Below are 16,875 nucleotides of genomic sequence, written 5' to 3' on the forward strand. Positions count from 1 at the left end.
CCAAATTAAAGACAAGGGGAAGCCAAGGTACTGCTTCCCAAATTGTGAATCCTCTCAGGTCAACAAGCTCGCTGCTATGCAAAGATCCTCAGGGAGTGAGACGAAGCCACCAAGGCCTCTCTCATAGTCTCCATCCTTACTCATTTCAAAACCCAATTTTTCATCTCATTAAGGAGTCAGGTATGAGGTAAAGTTGAAGCCACCGATGTCTGAAGCAAAAACCTGTGATTATGACCTGAAGAAAGATACCACCAAACGGAAGGTCATGAAAAAACTCCACAGATTGGCCTTAGCGTGAAACCACAAATAACCATCAGTTAGATCCATCACACCTGTAACCTGCCCTAACCAATCAAGGTTAGGGCAGAAGACTTACCGGTCCTCCAGCACGAAGACTAAACAACAAGATGTTTGCCGGAGTCATTTTCCAGGAACTTGGAGTCAGCTGTGTCTAACTGGAGCTGAGCTGGTTAAGACCGGATACGACCTCTGACCCTCCAACTGGGCATGCGCGTGTACCCTGTGACCTTTTGACGTCAGAGGGCTGAAAACTCCACCCTCAGATCATGTTGCATGCCTCCACGTTTAAACTGCAGAGGCCTGTAGTTAGTTATACCTGCACAGAACGATGATTACTGCACATTTTTCCAATCACCTTTCCCCACGCTTCCCACACCATCATGCTTCAGATGGCCCAGCTGCTTTATCCATAAAAAGCCCATTGCCTCTGGGGAAGCTGAACTGAGTCTTGTCTCCTCTCTTGGCTACATTGTTACTAAACCCTCTCTTTTCTGTTAAACCTCTGGGGTCTCAGTATTTTGGCTTGCTGTGCATAGGGCAGAACAAGCTTGGTTGGGTAATAAGTATGGCTAAGACAGTGCACAGATGGCCAAAGTTATATCTAAAGAAAATGGGGCTTGGTGCTAGCAAGGCTGGTCTGCTTGGCAAGGATTCTTTAACAAAGATCATTTAACAAAGAATAAGTGGGGAGTGTCAAAGAAGGTGAACAGATAAAGCGCATCCCTAAGTTTCCACATCCATAGAATTAAGAAGCCACAAGCTTTTGCTTTCCTTCCTTTTTTTCTCCCTTCCCCACCACCTTTCTTTTTTGGGGGCCAAGTTTCTTGACCCATACCTAGCATTCTGCACCACAGGAGTATGTCAGAAATCAAAACAATAAAATATTATGCCAAGGGGGAGATGGTAGGAGAGGGATGTATTGGGAGTTTGGGATTAGGAGATGCAAGCTGGTATATATAAAATGGATAAACAACAAGGTCCTACTTTACAGCACAGGGAACTATATTCAATATTCTGTGATAAGCCATAATGGAAAAGATATGAAAAAAAAGTACATATACATATATATAACTGAGTCATATTGCTATACAACAGTAATTAAAACAACATTGTAATTCAACTACACTTCAATAAAAATTTTTTCTAAAAAAAATATGTCATGTTAACCTAGTCATGTATGAAATCTTGCCAGCTAATCTTGGTGTGTTAATGGAAGTGTTTTCAGTGTTTACAACACTTTGGAGGGTTTTATTTTTAATTCATTCATTTAACAAATATTTAATTATCCAGTAAGTGCTAGGCACTGTCCTGGATGCTGAGGATGCCAAAATTAGAGTTTACAGTCCAGTGGGAGGAACAGACATTGAAGCAAATTTCAAGTTGGTGCTGTAGGGCAGGAAGAGAGACAGAGCACAGAGTGGGAGGAGGAGGCTGCGGGAGTTGGGAGATACTGATGTTTATTTAAAAATCTGCTGTGCCACCAGTGACTTCAGTTCATGCAAGATCGTAGCAGATTTAATGAAGTAGAAGGAAGCACTGAGGCAGGAGTGCTGAGAAAAGGTTTCATAATTTATCACTCCACACACACACTGGAACCCTGGTTTTCACCAAAGTAAAACCTGTTGTTATTAGCTCTTCTCACTTGAAAGTCAAGATTGTCCTCTTTCTTCAGGACACTGTCAAGTAAATCTGTTGATGTGTGAAGCTGAGGGATTAGAGATGAAATTACTCATGGAAAAAATGAGTATTTCAAGGAAAATAACATGTGCTCTCTGAGAATCTCTTGAAGTTCAGCCAGAAGTCCATACCAACACTCAGTCCTGGCCAAATGCCTGATTTCTGGCAAGTTTAAACATGTCATTGACATTTTCCCCCATGGTTTCCATAGAAACTCTCCAATGGGGATGGATGACCAAAAACATGTTAGAAGTGGGGGGTAAACAATCGAAAAGAATATATGTTGCAGTTGCCCTGGGTTCTTTAGCACCCTCCTTTTCCTTGTTTTTCATATTCATCAATTGCCTGCTAGGCCTTCCACCCCCATCTGCATATTCAGTCTTCACCCTTCTCTTCAGCTCTAGAACCACATGTCTCTCTGCCATAGCCAAACTTAGCATCTATCCCCTCCAGACCTGTGAGTGGGAAAGAACATGTATAAAAGGAATATATGGGAAAGTCTACAGTCTAATGCAGATAGAAATGGGGGTTCTGATCTCTTGCCCAGATTTTTTTTTAAGATCTAATAGCAAGTAAAAAAAAAAAAAAAGTTTAGTTTGACTTTCAGTTAAGAGACTTTCAGTCTTTCTTTTTCTCCTTGAGAAGTCCCCAAAGCAAGAAGACAGAAAAACAGAGCCTCAAGAAATCCGAATGGGATGTGGCAGAAACTATTACATGCCTTCAATATAGCCACTCTTCTCTTGTTTCTTAGTAACAGAACCTTGATTTTATTTGGTCCCGCAGTGCACACAGCTGAAAGACATTTCCCAACCTGCTTCGCAGTTAGCTGCAGCCACATGACTAAGTTCTAGTCAGTAAGATATATTTGGCAAAATCGAATAGGACTTCCAAGAAGGCTGTTTAAAGGGATTTAAAGTTACCTGGAAGGAAATGACAACCCATTCCAGTGTTATTGCCTGGAAAATTCTATGGACAGAGGAGTCTGGCAGGCTACAGACCTGCCAAGGGGTGGCAAAGAGTTGAAGACAACTGAACGGTTACCTGAGAAGGCTGGGAAAACAGCCCTTTGACCTTCCCTTCCTTCCTGCTGCAGGGACACAGACATGATAAGTACAGGTTCAGCAGCCTTTTTCTGCTAAGAAGACCTTGGTGATAAAAATCATGTGCTGATGAGGGAAGAGCAAGTCTCTTTAACCACCTTATGGAGCTGCCATATGAACACCGGACAGCTTTCTTCTAGACTTCTTTTAAGTGAAATAATCTAAGCCACTATGTACTTAAGCTACTATATTCAGGTCTCTGTTATGACAAAACCTAATCCTTGCCAATACATTAAATAATTAGGAGTTAGCTATAATATCGAATGATCAGGAGTTAACTGTAATATTAATATCAGCAGGTAAAGCTTGAGAGAGACCTACAGTTTCCGGTGAGTGTGCTAATAAACTAAACCTCAGCTCTGCCCATTCCCAACATTATTCTGGCCTTGATGAATGCAAGGCAGTGGCATCAGCAGATGTCAGATGAATGTTGGGTTGAAGTTTGACTGCATGACCTGAAATTCAAATACCCGAGTAGCTGTGTTCTTCTTGGCCTTGTTGTTTAATTGCTTTGCTCCAGGCCTAAATTCAGCACCAGGATCCTCAGGCTCCACAACCTGGACTAGACAGGATCGGATTCAAGCTACACGACCCAAGTTAGCATCAAGCAAACAACCCTCACAGTTAACGACCCGGCTCCAGTTTGCCTTCTTAGGAAGCTGGTGACAAATCCACTCAGAGCCTGGATCAAGCTTGGAAGAGGGGAGAAGCCTCGTTTAGTGAGGAAAACAAGTTGCTCTCTGCCCCTCCCAACCCATCAAGATGTCCATGCACATCTATCCAAACCCCAGGACAAGAATCATCGCTATCACCAGGGTGACAGGCAGACGAGGCCAGAGGTGGCATCTGTACTGGCGGCACTATCCCCCACCTCCACCCAGCCTTGATCTCCACTGGGTCAAGCAGAGCTCGGGGCAGTCACCTCCTCAATTGGAGACTCAGCCCTCTCTCCTGGAATCAGCCCTCCCAGCTGCCTCTGACTTTGGCCCTCCTCCAGGGAGACTGAGAGCACGTGTCCAAGGGTGCAGACAGGACAAACCTTCTCCACCAGGTCTGTGGAGAGAGGCCTGACCTTCCTCGTTTGTTTCTTTTGGCTCCTTGACCTTAGCAGGTCCCATAGCAAGGACCATATTTAGAATTCTGGGGGAGCTCTGCTGGGCAAGAGTGGGATTCCAAGTAGTCACTGGGCATCCTTTTCCCACCACAACCTTGCACTCTATCATTTCTTAATTAAAAACAGGGGCTTTTGAATCTGAAAGGAATTAGCTGGATTTTTAACACTTTGTCAAATGCAACCTCACTCAGCATGGCATCCTGGATGGAGCCTTGTTATGGGCCACCAGAGGCTTGGGTTCAAGAGCAGCTGTTCTAATTTGCAATGGGATCATGGGCAAGCCCAGTTTCATTTTTTTTTCTTTTTCTTTTTTTGGTGACTTCTACATACCAGATTCTTCCACATAACAGATTTTTTTTTTTAATCCTGCCTTTATGGGTTTTATGATTTGATGCAGCAGGTTGGAGGTGTAGAAAGAGACCTGAAACAGAGAATGATGTGTATACATATAGGTTTATAGACTTTGATAAATATTATGAAAGGAAAGCACATGGTTCTCAGATGGGGAAACATCTAGTTTAGGTTGAGGGAGATGACATTTCAGGTAAAGCCTGAAGAATGGGCATGTGTTTGCCAGGCAAAGAATGGAAGAAGGCTTTTAAAAAAATAGGAACTAGACAGGCAATGGATCTATGAATTGCTATTTCTCTTTCACAGCTCCAAAATAATAATAATTATCATAATAGTGAAGTGATCTTTATATGTATGTATATAATATATATATTTTAATAGTAATTATAATAGTCAAGTGACCCGCGAGAGCCTGTTGACAAAAACCAATTGAGATGTGACATTCAGGAGTCACTGATGGAGCTGAGGCCAGCCATCAAAAACCAAACATGAGGATGTGAACCCAGTAGACACCAGCCAAAGGCCAAACCAGGACTCCAGCCCTCCATCACATCCCCAATCCCTGACATACTGTAAGGCCAGGGCGCTTAGGTCCCCATGAGGGGGGAAAGGATGTGTGGAGGTAGTTATCCTGATTTCACTGGGATGAAATCTGAAAATTCTGAAAAACACTATAGTGGCTGAGTCTGTTTGGAAAGAATGAAGTGCAAGTTTTCTGCCTAGGACTTGAGGTGGGAATTGTTTTTGCTGTCTGAGATTATGCTTTGGGGGGCATGTTTTGGCACATCTGATTGTAACCTGTGAGGGGCTTCTGCGTGAGTGTGGATGTGCATTCTACAAAAGGAGAGGGCGATGGGGTGAGTCAGCTATTGGTTGTTATGGAGTGCGGGCTGGGGACAGGCAGAATGCATCAACAGTCTCTTGACAGCCTGGGGTAGCCTAGCCCAGCCCACATCCAGCTCCAGCTTGAATGCAGCCCCCTTCACCTGTGCTCCCTCCGCTTACTCAGCCGGAGATTTCCCAGCGCCCTCCAAGAGAGTATGCTCCTTAACAAGTGGGTTTACCCTGGCCCTGGGCACATTTCCCAGAGCTTCCTCACTTCCTCCTGCTCTCCAGGACATGTACTCTGAGGCCTGAGCCTGGGGGTCACCTCCCAGCAGCCCCCTCTGCCCTGGTGGGCACCTGTGACCCCAACTCTGCTCTCCTAGGCCAAATGGCCTCAACTCCCACTTCCACCTGCGGGAAGGGGCTGGCAGTCCTGATGGGTGGAGACACTCGAGCCGGAATGTAAACAGCTCTGAGTAAAGATGAGCAGAGTGAGGAACAGGTTGTGCAAAACCTAGAGGACACTGGCCCTGGTTCCAGAAGGGCAACCAACCCCCCAGGACAGCCAAGAGACTACCTCCAGCCACAAGGCGCCCCCTGCAGAACTCACTGCCCAGGAAACCACAGAGGCCTGGCTCACTCACAAACAGTACGAGTGCTTCCCCAAGGAGGGAATTCTATCCAGTCCACCATTTATTCATTTGGCAGACAGGGAGCTTGTAGACAGGACAGCGGAACTGCACCAAGAGCTGGCAGTAGTCTGGAAACTCAACCACATCCCCTGGGATGGGAGGAGAGGTCCCCTGTGCCTTAGAACACAGCCCAGGGGAAAAGCACTGGCCTTGCCTCCAGCTCCCACTGTGTCATGTGGAACAAACAACTTCACGTGTCCCAGATCAGGGAGAATATGTACTTTAGGGATGTTTGGCAGGTTAGTGATATTGTATGTGACATTGTTAGTGGGTCCTAACAAGACCCACTTGTTCAGAAGCATACTCTCTTGGAGGGTGCTGGGAAATCTCTAAAACAATATCTAGTTGGGTTTTGTTGTTGTTGTTGTTGTTTTGTATTTCAGCCACCTTCTGTTCTGACACTGCATTTATTGCAACTTGTAATTTTATTATTTTGTGTTTTGACCACATTCTTTCTATTGTTTTTGCTTTTTATATCCCTCACCAGATTATAAAATCCATGAGAATGCAGAGCAAGACTGTCTTGCCCATCTGTGTCCCCTGAGCCTAGCCTGTAGTAAGTACTCAATAAGGATACTTTCAATAACATTTTAATTCAATATTTTCATTTTAATTCAATAAAAATTAGATTCTGTTCTTCTTTTGACCCCAGGGTAAGCCCAGCATTCCTGAGCTAGAACCACAGCTGGATGGCTTTCCTGGGATACACACTGCAGCATTTACACCCAAAACTACTGAGAAAAGAGCTTGAAACCAGCAAACACGGGCAATCACCAGACAAGGTGATTTATCTGATGAGAGATGACTAAGTCGCACACCTAGGAGCCACTTAGAATGAAGCAATCAACCAGCTCACTCCTAGAGGACAGCAGAGAAGGAGGTGCTTCTCTGGCCCATCTTCCCCCACCTCATTGGAACATCAGCAGGACCGTCTGGTCCTGGAGGCAGGCTGCTGGGAGAGCAAGTTTCCAGTAATTGCAATGCTGTTTCTTCAAGAGAGGGAGGGAAAAAGCATTCAGTAACAAGCAAAGGAGAGGGAAAATCAATACGGATGTGTGTAATGAATTTTTGTTTCCTGAAATAGCCTGGCAGGAGCCTTGCCAGGAAGACTTAGGACTAATCAGTGACAAGATGAGAGACACAAATCTAAGAACATTATTCAGCTCTGCAGGCTCCCCTGGTGGAAGAACGTCAGTGTAAGGAATTAGAGAGCCCAGTCTTTGTCCAAAAAGACAGTCTTTTAAGAGAAGTTGGAGGAAGGTAACAATAGTAGCTACTGGGAAGGAAAACTGTGCTTCTCTTGCCACTTAGAATGAGAGAAGTGTGATCAAGTTGGACCACCTATAATGGTTTTTTAACCAAGTCAAATAATCACACTTCATCAATATTACACGCATTCTACTGCTGGGCTATAACATAATGGTTATGAGCAGATTTCAACTCTGCCATTTACTACTCGTTGACTGTGTAATCTTGGGTAGATTACTTAACATCTCTGAACCTCTGTTGTGTCCTCTATAAAACAGGAGGATAATAGCCCCACGGTGTAAAGCTTTGGGAAGATTAAATGAGACTAAACATCAATCATACAGCCCAATGCCTGCCACAAGGTAAACATGCAGTAAAAGGTAGTTATTATTGTTAACACTGTTAACTAAGCCCACTCTGCTGAGACCTTGTTAAGATCACTGGGTCTTTTGCTAGACTGTTCACCCTTTACGGGGCTCTTCATCCAGTGTTTTCATCCTAGAACACCATGGACCTGGCAGAACCAATACACACTGGCCCAACAAAACTGTTGAACTCAAAGCTAGAAATTAGGGCAAGGAGTTTCTCACTTTAATTTTCTCCCCTGTATATCTTTCATCTCAGTTTATGTGTATGTGTTTCACCTGAATTCCCTTACTGGGATTGTAAACATCTAACAACTCACTCACCTGTGACAGAACAATTAGCCACGTATTAGCACTTCTTAAAAACCACTCTGAAGTATTTTCACTGTTTGCCATTGTTATTTGCAACATAGTGAAGTGGTTCTGAACAGTACTAATGTCATTTTGTTAGTTCCTGTAACTAAAATTTTTAAATCGATTTTATTTGAGGCACAATTTACATGTAATAAAATAGACACATTCTAATGTATGGTGTAGTGAGTTTTGATAAATGTCTACACTCATGTAACTACCAGCTATATCATAATGTAGAAAATTTCAAATAGCCTCTCTTGTGGTCTTTCCTCATCAATCCCTACCTCCACTTTTCAACCCCAGACAACTACTGTTACATCTATTGTGGATTAGACTTGTCTTTTCCAGAGTTTTATTTAAATGGAAACATACCATATGTTGTCATTTATGTCTGGCTTCTTTTGATCAGCCTGCTTTTTATATTCATTCATTTTGTTGCATGTATCAGTGGTACATTCCTTTCTATCATTAGGCAGTATTCCATTGTAAAACACATTTGTAAAAAATTCATTAACCTATTGACGAACACTCTAAGTTGTTCCCAGTTTTTTGGTCTTTTTTACTATTACAAATAAAACTGCTATGAATATTCACATACAAGTCTTTTGACATGTTTTCTTTTAGGAGTGATATTCCAGAGTCAGATGATACATGTATGTTCAACTTTCTAAGATATTGCTGAACTGTTTTTCAAAGTGATTGTGCCATGTTACATTCTCACCAGTAGGAAGAGTTCCTGTGGCTCCATACATTCTCCAAAACTTGGAGTCGTAAATATATCTTAAATGAGTTATTCTATTTCACTTGCACCTTCCTAGAATTTCTTCTTTTCTCCCCATCTCCCTCCAATTTCTAGAACCTCTACCCTTCCATCAGTGTCTCTGGAGAGCACAGTAAGGTTAAAATGTTTTTTTTATTAAATTCCAAAATTTGTTTTAAATATATTTATATTTTTAAACTACTCATATGGAAACAATCTAAGTGTTCATCCAGTAATGAATTGAAAAAGAGGATGTGAAATATATACCTGTGTGTGTATATACATGTTGTCATGTTGTGATGGTGGCTCAGTGTTAAATAATCTGCCTGCCAATGCAGGAGACACAGGAGACGCAGGTTCAATCCCTGAGTTGGGAAGATCCCCTGCAGTAGGAAATGGCAACCTACTCCAATATTCTTGCCTGGAAAATTCCATAGAGAGAGGAGTCTCTGTGGAGTCTATGCACTGGTGGGCTACAGTGCATAGGGTGGCAAAGAGTCAGACATAACTTATCAACTCAACAGCAGCTACATATATATATATATATACATGTATACACATATACATATGTATAAGAAAATATTATTCAGCCATAAGAAAGAAATCCTGCCATCTGCAATAACATGAGATGGACCTTGAGGGCCTTATGCTAAGTGAGATAAGTCAGACAGAGAAAGACAAATACTGTAGGATCTCACTTACATGCGGAATCGGGGGGGGAAAAAAGCCCAACTCATAAAAAGAAAGGGTAGAATAGTGGTTACCAGGGGCTGGGGGGTTGGGATATAGAGAAGACATGGGTCAAAGGAGAAAAGCTTGCAGTTAGAAGATGAATAAGTTCTGGAGATCTAAGGCATAGCATAGTGATTATAGTCAACAATTCTGTATTATATACTTCAAAGTTGCTAAGAAATGAGATCCTAAATGTTCTCACCACAAAAAATGATAATTACGTGATGTGATAGAGATGCTAGCTAATGCTACAGTGGTAATCATACTGCAATATAGAAGTGCATCAAATCTACACATTGTACTTAAATTATATAATGTTGTGTGTCAATTATATCTCAACTAAATAAGATAAAATGCTCAAAAGATGTCAGAAGCTCATCTACCAGAGACAATTCTTCCACATCAGGATCCCTCTTGTTTATGTCCCTATAACCCACACAGGCACATATGCACACTTAAAATCTTCTTGTCTTTGGGCAAATGTAGCTCTGGGATAATTTAATTACAGCAGACAAAGGAAACAAGAAAAAAACACAGCTTCCTTTAGACACTAAACTATTAGCTTCCAGGACCTTCTTTTTAATAGCTACTCGGAAAATGGAATTATCCTGCTCACCTTCTGCAATGTCCTTCCCTCTGGGCTTGTTTTCAGTCACTCTTGAGCCCTGTTTGGCCTCCGTATCATATGCCAGTCACTGAATTCACAGCAGTCAATCACTGCACCTGTAAACAGATTTGGTGTTTTTCATAAAATGTATATTGACTAGGCTGTGTTTCATTCAATGCTATCAATTCTTGTCTTAGAAAAGAAAATCTCAATCTGTAGCAAATAAAGAACACACACAAGTATTTCATTATGAAGATTTTGACTTAGGAGAATAAAAACCTCACATACTTTAAATTTCTAAGATTCCAACATAACCATATTCTTTCTAGGATTAAAAGAATAATAGTAAATAAATAACAAATCTTTGCAATGGAAATGCCAAGGTCTTCTTCAAAGATGTGTAAATGATTTCTCAAGGCAAGTAATGAGGTCTGTCAGGCTCTGAGGTTCAGATGTTTGGATGGCCAGATTATATTCCTTGAGTACCCTACAGTTATTTTCCAAATCCAAAGTATAGAAAAATGCAAAGCTTTTTTTTTAGCCAAATACTTTCCAGTTTTAAAACCAAGTAATTTAAGGAAGATGTTTATGCCACTACTCCTTTCTACTTAAGTCATTAAATGTTTGTCCCATAAACTCTTCGAGACATTTAAACCCGTTTGTAAGGGCTTTTCTGGGCCCTTTTTCTTAGAAACAGAGCATTTTTGTTTTGAGAGTAAATTAACTTGAGCATCAGAAGTTTGGAGTTTAGGGGAAAACGCTGAACCCAGGAGGTTAGGTAAGCTATAAACTTGGCAAGTGGCATCCTCTGCCAGCCCCAGCAGTCAGTGACGCGTCCAGCAATAGAAATTCAATGGTCAAACACTGCAGAAGCAGCACATGGCCGGTCACTGCAACGGACAGGTGATCAATAATGCTGTCAGCCCCTTAAAGTTTGGAAGAACAGAAACCCGGGGGCTCCTTAACACTCCAGTAAATGAACAAAAACAAATGCCTCCACCACACAAACAAAGCGCTACAAACCCAAGATAAAAATACTCATAAATGTGAAAGGTTTTTTGCATTCTTATATACTGTTATATTTTTTGCAAACAGTAATACTGTTTCACAACCATATTACTATTTCATAACTATGTGAAGGATGTGATGTGAACCTGAAAGTCACTCAGTCGTGTCCGACTCTGCAACCCATGGACTATACAGTCCATGGAATTCTCCAGGCCAGAATACTGGAATGGGTAGCCTTTCCCTTCTCCAGGGGATCTTCCCAAGTCTCTTGCATTGCGGAAGCCCAAGAGTACTGGAGTAGGTAGCCTATCCCTTCTCCAGGGAATCTTCCCAATTCAGGAATCGAACTGGGGTGGCCTGCATTGCAGGTAGATTCTTTACCAACTGAGCTATGAGGGAAGCCCTCATAACTATACAGACTATTATATTTTATTAGATAACTACATGTGCTATTATTATACTATATATTCGGAGAAGGCAATGGCAACCCACTCCAGTACTCTTGCCTGGAGAATCCCAAGGACAGAGGAGCCTGGTGGGCTATCGTCTATAGGGTCGCACAGTCGTACACGACTGAAGCGACTTAGCAGCAGCAGCATACTATATATTATACACAGTATAAAGGAAATCAACCCTGAATATTCATTAGAAGAACTGATGCTGAAGTGGAAGCTCCAATACTTTCACCACCTGATGCGAAGAGCTGACTCATTGGAAAAGACCCTGATGCTGGGAAAGACTGAGGGCAAGAGAAGACAGTGATGGAAGATAAGATGGTTGGATGGCATTATCGACACAATGGACTTGAGTTTGAGCAAACTCCAGGAGATAGTGAAGGACAGGGAAGCCTGGTGTCCTATAGTTCATGTGGTCACAAAGAGTTGAACACCACTTAGTGACTGAACAACAAAAACAAATAACTATATAAATTGTCATATAACTATACATGCTGCTACATTTCATAACTGTATATACTATTTCATATCTACATGTTTCATATGTGTGTATACCTACACACACATATGTAAGGAAATACATCAAAATGTTAATAGCAGTTGTCTTTAGGGATTGACATTATGAGTCTCTTTATGTTTCACTTTGTGCTTTTTATTTTTCAACAGTTTACATAACAAATATGTATTGCTTCTATAATAAAAAAAAAAGTTACTCAAAAATTTAAGGGAAAAAAGATGAAGATGAGAAACAAAATGTAACATGACTCAGTTGGGACAGTGAGTTGGACTTGGCTTGGGAAAGGCCTTGAACTTGAATCCCTGGACACCAAGTTTAGCTCCAAACACCAAGTTTGGAACATTCAGCGTCCTACAGGAGGTTCTGTGGGCATCTGTGTGGGAGCCTAAGCTCAACTTGTCTTCTCTTTTATTCCAGGAACCCTGCTGGGGATTCAGTTACTTTACAGCACCTGTTCTTTATGGGAAAGCAGCCCAGATGACTGATTAGATTATTTGTAATCCCTTACTTAGAAAATCCCAAGTTGCTACAACTGGTATTCTGTCCAACCGGATGAACACAAAGTGAGTAGTCAAAAGGTTCAGTAATTGCTATTGCTAGACTATATTAATTACTCAGACAGAAGTACAGCATTTTAAGTTCATGGAATTCATTGTCAACTATACCAAGCAGTAGAGAAAAAATGTCAAGCAGATCCAAATCTCATTTGAAGAACAGAAGAGAAATAATTACGTTAGCATTAACACAAAAGGTAATACATAAATAAAGTAAAATTTCTATTAGAGATATTGATCCTTCAGAGTGTATTAAGCCAATGGTAGTACCTGCAGGAGGTACTAATTCCTGTTCACTGAACCAGACTCCTCAAGACAAATCTGCCTTACAGCAATGATAAGCCAAAATGAGGATTTGTTAACTTCACTGAGAAATCCATCTTGTAAGGAAATTGTAATATATCAAACCATGAGACTTGCTCATGGCATAATAAAGTGCATAGGCATCTGAGCTAGACAGATCTGGGTTCAAGTCCTGGCACCTGCACTTAATTGCTGGATGATCTTGAATAGACATCAATCCTAAGGTTTACACCTTGGTAACAACAGTATCTTACTGAGATGCTTTGCGTTAAGTTAGATAATGCATACAAAACACTTGGAACATTGTCTTTGTATGGTGAGATATCATTAAATGTTGGTGGTAGTGAATTAGTTGCTAAATCATGTCTGACTCTTGCAGCCCCATGGACAGTAGCCCGCCAGGCTCCTCTGTCCATGGGATTACCCAGGCAAGAATACTAGAGCAGGTTGCCATTTCCTTCTCCAGGGGATCCTCCCGACCCAAGGGGTTGAATCTGGGTCTTCTCCATAGGCAGGTGAATTCTTTACTGACTGAGCCACCAGGGAAGCCCATTAAATGTTAGCCATTATTATCCCATTTTATATATGAAGTTGTAAAACGTAGACTAATTTTCCCAAAGTCCCAGAGATGGAACATAGATGTAAATCCAAGTGAACTGAGTCCTCATATACAGATCATAGACAATGAGAGAAATGATAAGTTACATATTATTAGAAGGAGACTCAAATGTATTCTCACTTCTGCAATATTTATAATCAACCCTGATACGTGTTGGGAGAGGAAAGAAAAATCTCTCAAATTACCTCTCAAAGATAATTTAAGCCTGCCTGAATTAAAGCATGGCATATTCAGTTGTATGAGATGTATACTGCACAACTCTAGAGGTAGCCCTTTACATAGACAGTAGCCCTAAGAGTACCTGATCCATTAACTGCAGAACCACTGTTATGCGCTAGAATTAAGAGGGTACTGGAAGTGAGAAGCTAAACTGCAGAAGCTATATAGGAATTCATGTAGATATAACCAGAACTTTCTATGATTTCCAGAAGCACAGGGAATAGTGCTCAGTAACACTACCGCCTCTTTCTGCAATGCAAAGCAGTTCTCTCTTCAGAAAGGACAAAGCACTTTTATAAATATCCTCATAATACCAATTGTTACTTTGGCAGTGCTTAGTCACAACAGGATCCACTGCTTAAAATAGCTCTGGGCCGAAAACTTACAATAGGATTTTGATGCATAAAAGAAATGCTCTATGTGATGAAATGGTTCTAAGAGAATTCTTCTAGGAAACAGGAACATCCCAGTCATCAAATATTCCCCAACCACCAAGACAGGGTGGGCTGTCCACTTTTGGGCCTTAGTTAGAGCCAAGGTTCACCATCATAGCAGTATTTATTGCAGTGCTGAGCACATTGTCTGTATCCTGGGAATTTCCCAAGCTGGGAGGCTCCTGCAAGCCAGAAGGACTGCTTGTCTCATCTCTGCATTTCCAGTGCCTGGCACAGAGCAGAGTATCAATAAATGTTCAGTAAGTGGATGAATATACAACTTCTGAGGAGGCCTCTCTGACAATTAGCAGATCTTACATGTAGAAAATTTCGTTGAGAAACCGAACTTTTGTCAAAAATGAATCAGAATGACTTGCCCAACCCACCCAGAGCTGATGCTAAAAAGCTTTTCCCTCACATCACAGCCAGCAAAGGACGGCCAGGCACCAGAAAAAAATCCCAAGACAATCTGGGATTCTCATGATATTGAGTTCATCCCAATCTAGTGCAAGGAGACATGTTTTGTTCTTCACTGGAGTAAGGTATGAAGTGGGTTATCTCTAAAAGTCTTCTCGGGACTGCAGTCAGTGACATTAACCCTTCAAAACCATCACCAGAGCTGTGTTCTTTCAATTGACCCCTTCTAGGAGGAATGTAATAACCCTACAATTATCTGTTTTTGGCTTCCTAAAGTCGGTTACAATGCAGGCAAAACAAATCTATTTTCACACTGTGTTCAGCAGCCTTCCCTTCACACTTTTGGCCAGCTGCTATATTTTTTAAAAATATATAATAAAAATATTTTAAATATAATTAGTAATTATAGTGACATAAACAATCTTGTGATAGACACTGCTAGAATACATACAACCTGCTAAAATATATATACAAATGTGTGTGTGTGTATGTTTACACAATAGGCCCTAGGTACCTGCACACGATTGATTCCAGGACCCATCTCCCCTCCCCGCTCCATGGGTACCAAAATCCACAGATGCCCAAATCTTTTATATAAGAGGCATAGTACCGTTGGACCTCCAAATCCCTGGATGCAGAGGGCAGACTGTATATGCAAAAAAAAAAAAAAACTTTATATGTTTTAAAATCTCAATAACAATGCTGTGATAGTCCTGTTCACCAATTCAATTCAATTGATGGTGAAGCCTAAGCTCAGTAACTCCCACTGTCACATAAATAATAAGTGGTGGCATGCAGATCAGATCTCAGATCTGGGTATAGCCCAGACTCCCACTCTTGACGCTACGCTTCACCAGTAAAGCTGCAAAGCTGCACCCATCCTGTTAGGTTCTTAACATATCTTTTAAAATTCATGCAATTCCCTTCCAACCTTCCAGCCTCCCAAATAATAAGTAACCAAATAATAAGATTGTCTCCCAGGGTAAGATTTCATCTGAGCGATGAAGTGTGCACACCTAGGGCTTTGATTTAATTCTCTTGGACTAAACTGATAAAGTGCAGAGCAGTTTAGAATCTTTTATAATTTTATTAGATTAGATCATTAGATTTCAGAGATGAAATGAATGAAAGCCTGACCAGAGACTAAAACAGCCAAATCCAACTGCATGGAAGACTCCTCAGGGCTAGCTTTCAGGATTCAAACATTCAATAATACTATAAAGCGTGACTCTCTGAACAACAGGGATAAGATTTTGATATTAAAATAACTTTTATGGTGCCAGGAAATGCAGTGACATGCTTTTGTCTTGAAGCATCATGGTTTAGCTTTAATGAAACCATAGGTTATTGATTCTCAGACTCGGGGAACACTGTCCTAATGGGTATCGTCTTGAGTTATACTACACCTACAGCCATTAACTCGTGTGACTAAAAGCAAATGACTTCACCTCCTTGTGCTTTATCTCCCTTGAACCTCTCCTGAAGAATTTAGAAAACGGAGGGTGTTCGATTAAGAAAACATTTGTGTCCACATGTAAAGGACACAATAAAGTGGAATGAGTAGCTGCTACTTATGCTTCTTGCTGGTTTCCCAGGGTCCGAATTCCTTGGGCGAGTCATTTAAATAATGTTTCAACAGACACAAAGATATCACCAGGTTGCACATTACACCTGGCTCAGTCCTGAGATGATCATTCTTCTCTGTCTCTACACATACTGTTGAGGTCCTATAAACAGTTCAATATTTCCCACATGCAGTTGTCTCCCAGACCTCTAATTACAAGCCTAATTTTTCAACCTCTCCTGAGTTTTATTTCTCCAGTTATCCATGGGATATCTCTACTCAGATATAAAAGTTAATAAATCAAGCACTGCTTTCCCACCCTCCTTTCCCAATTTCACCTTCCCTCAGTGGTACCAGGTTATCCAAGCTCAGAATCTCATTCTTTTTTTTGCCTCCCATATCAGATCAATCCTACTCATTTTCTCTGCTATTATTATCTCCATTTTCATTTCTTTCATTCTACCCTTAATGTAGGACTCATTATTTTGGCAACTGCCTTCCAGTTTGTCCAGATTCCTCTCATTTTTCTCTGCATTATTCTACTCATGGCTCCGTAAGAAAGAACTCTCCTCTTGACTGTTGTATAAACTCTGATTTCCACTGTGGGGCCTTGCTCTTTTATCTGTTCTTACTCCATCACCCGCACAAGCTTCTTCTGCA

The sequence above is a fragment of the Cervus elaphus genome, chromosome 12, assembly GCF_910594005.1.
Source record: "Cervus elaphus chromosome 12, mCerEla1.1, whole genome shotgun sequence".
In the NCBI taxonomy this organism is placed as follows: Eukaryota; Metazoa; Chordata; class Mammalia; order Artiodactyla; family Cervidae; genus Cervus; species Cervus elaphus.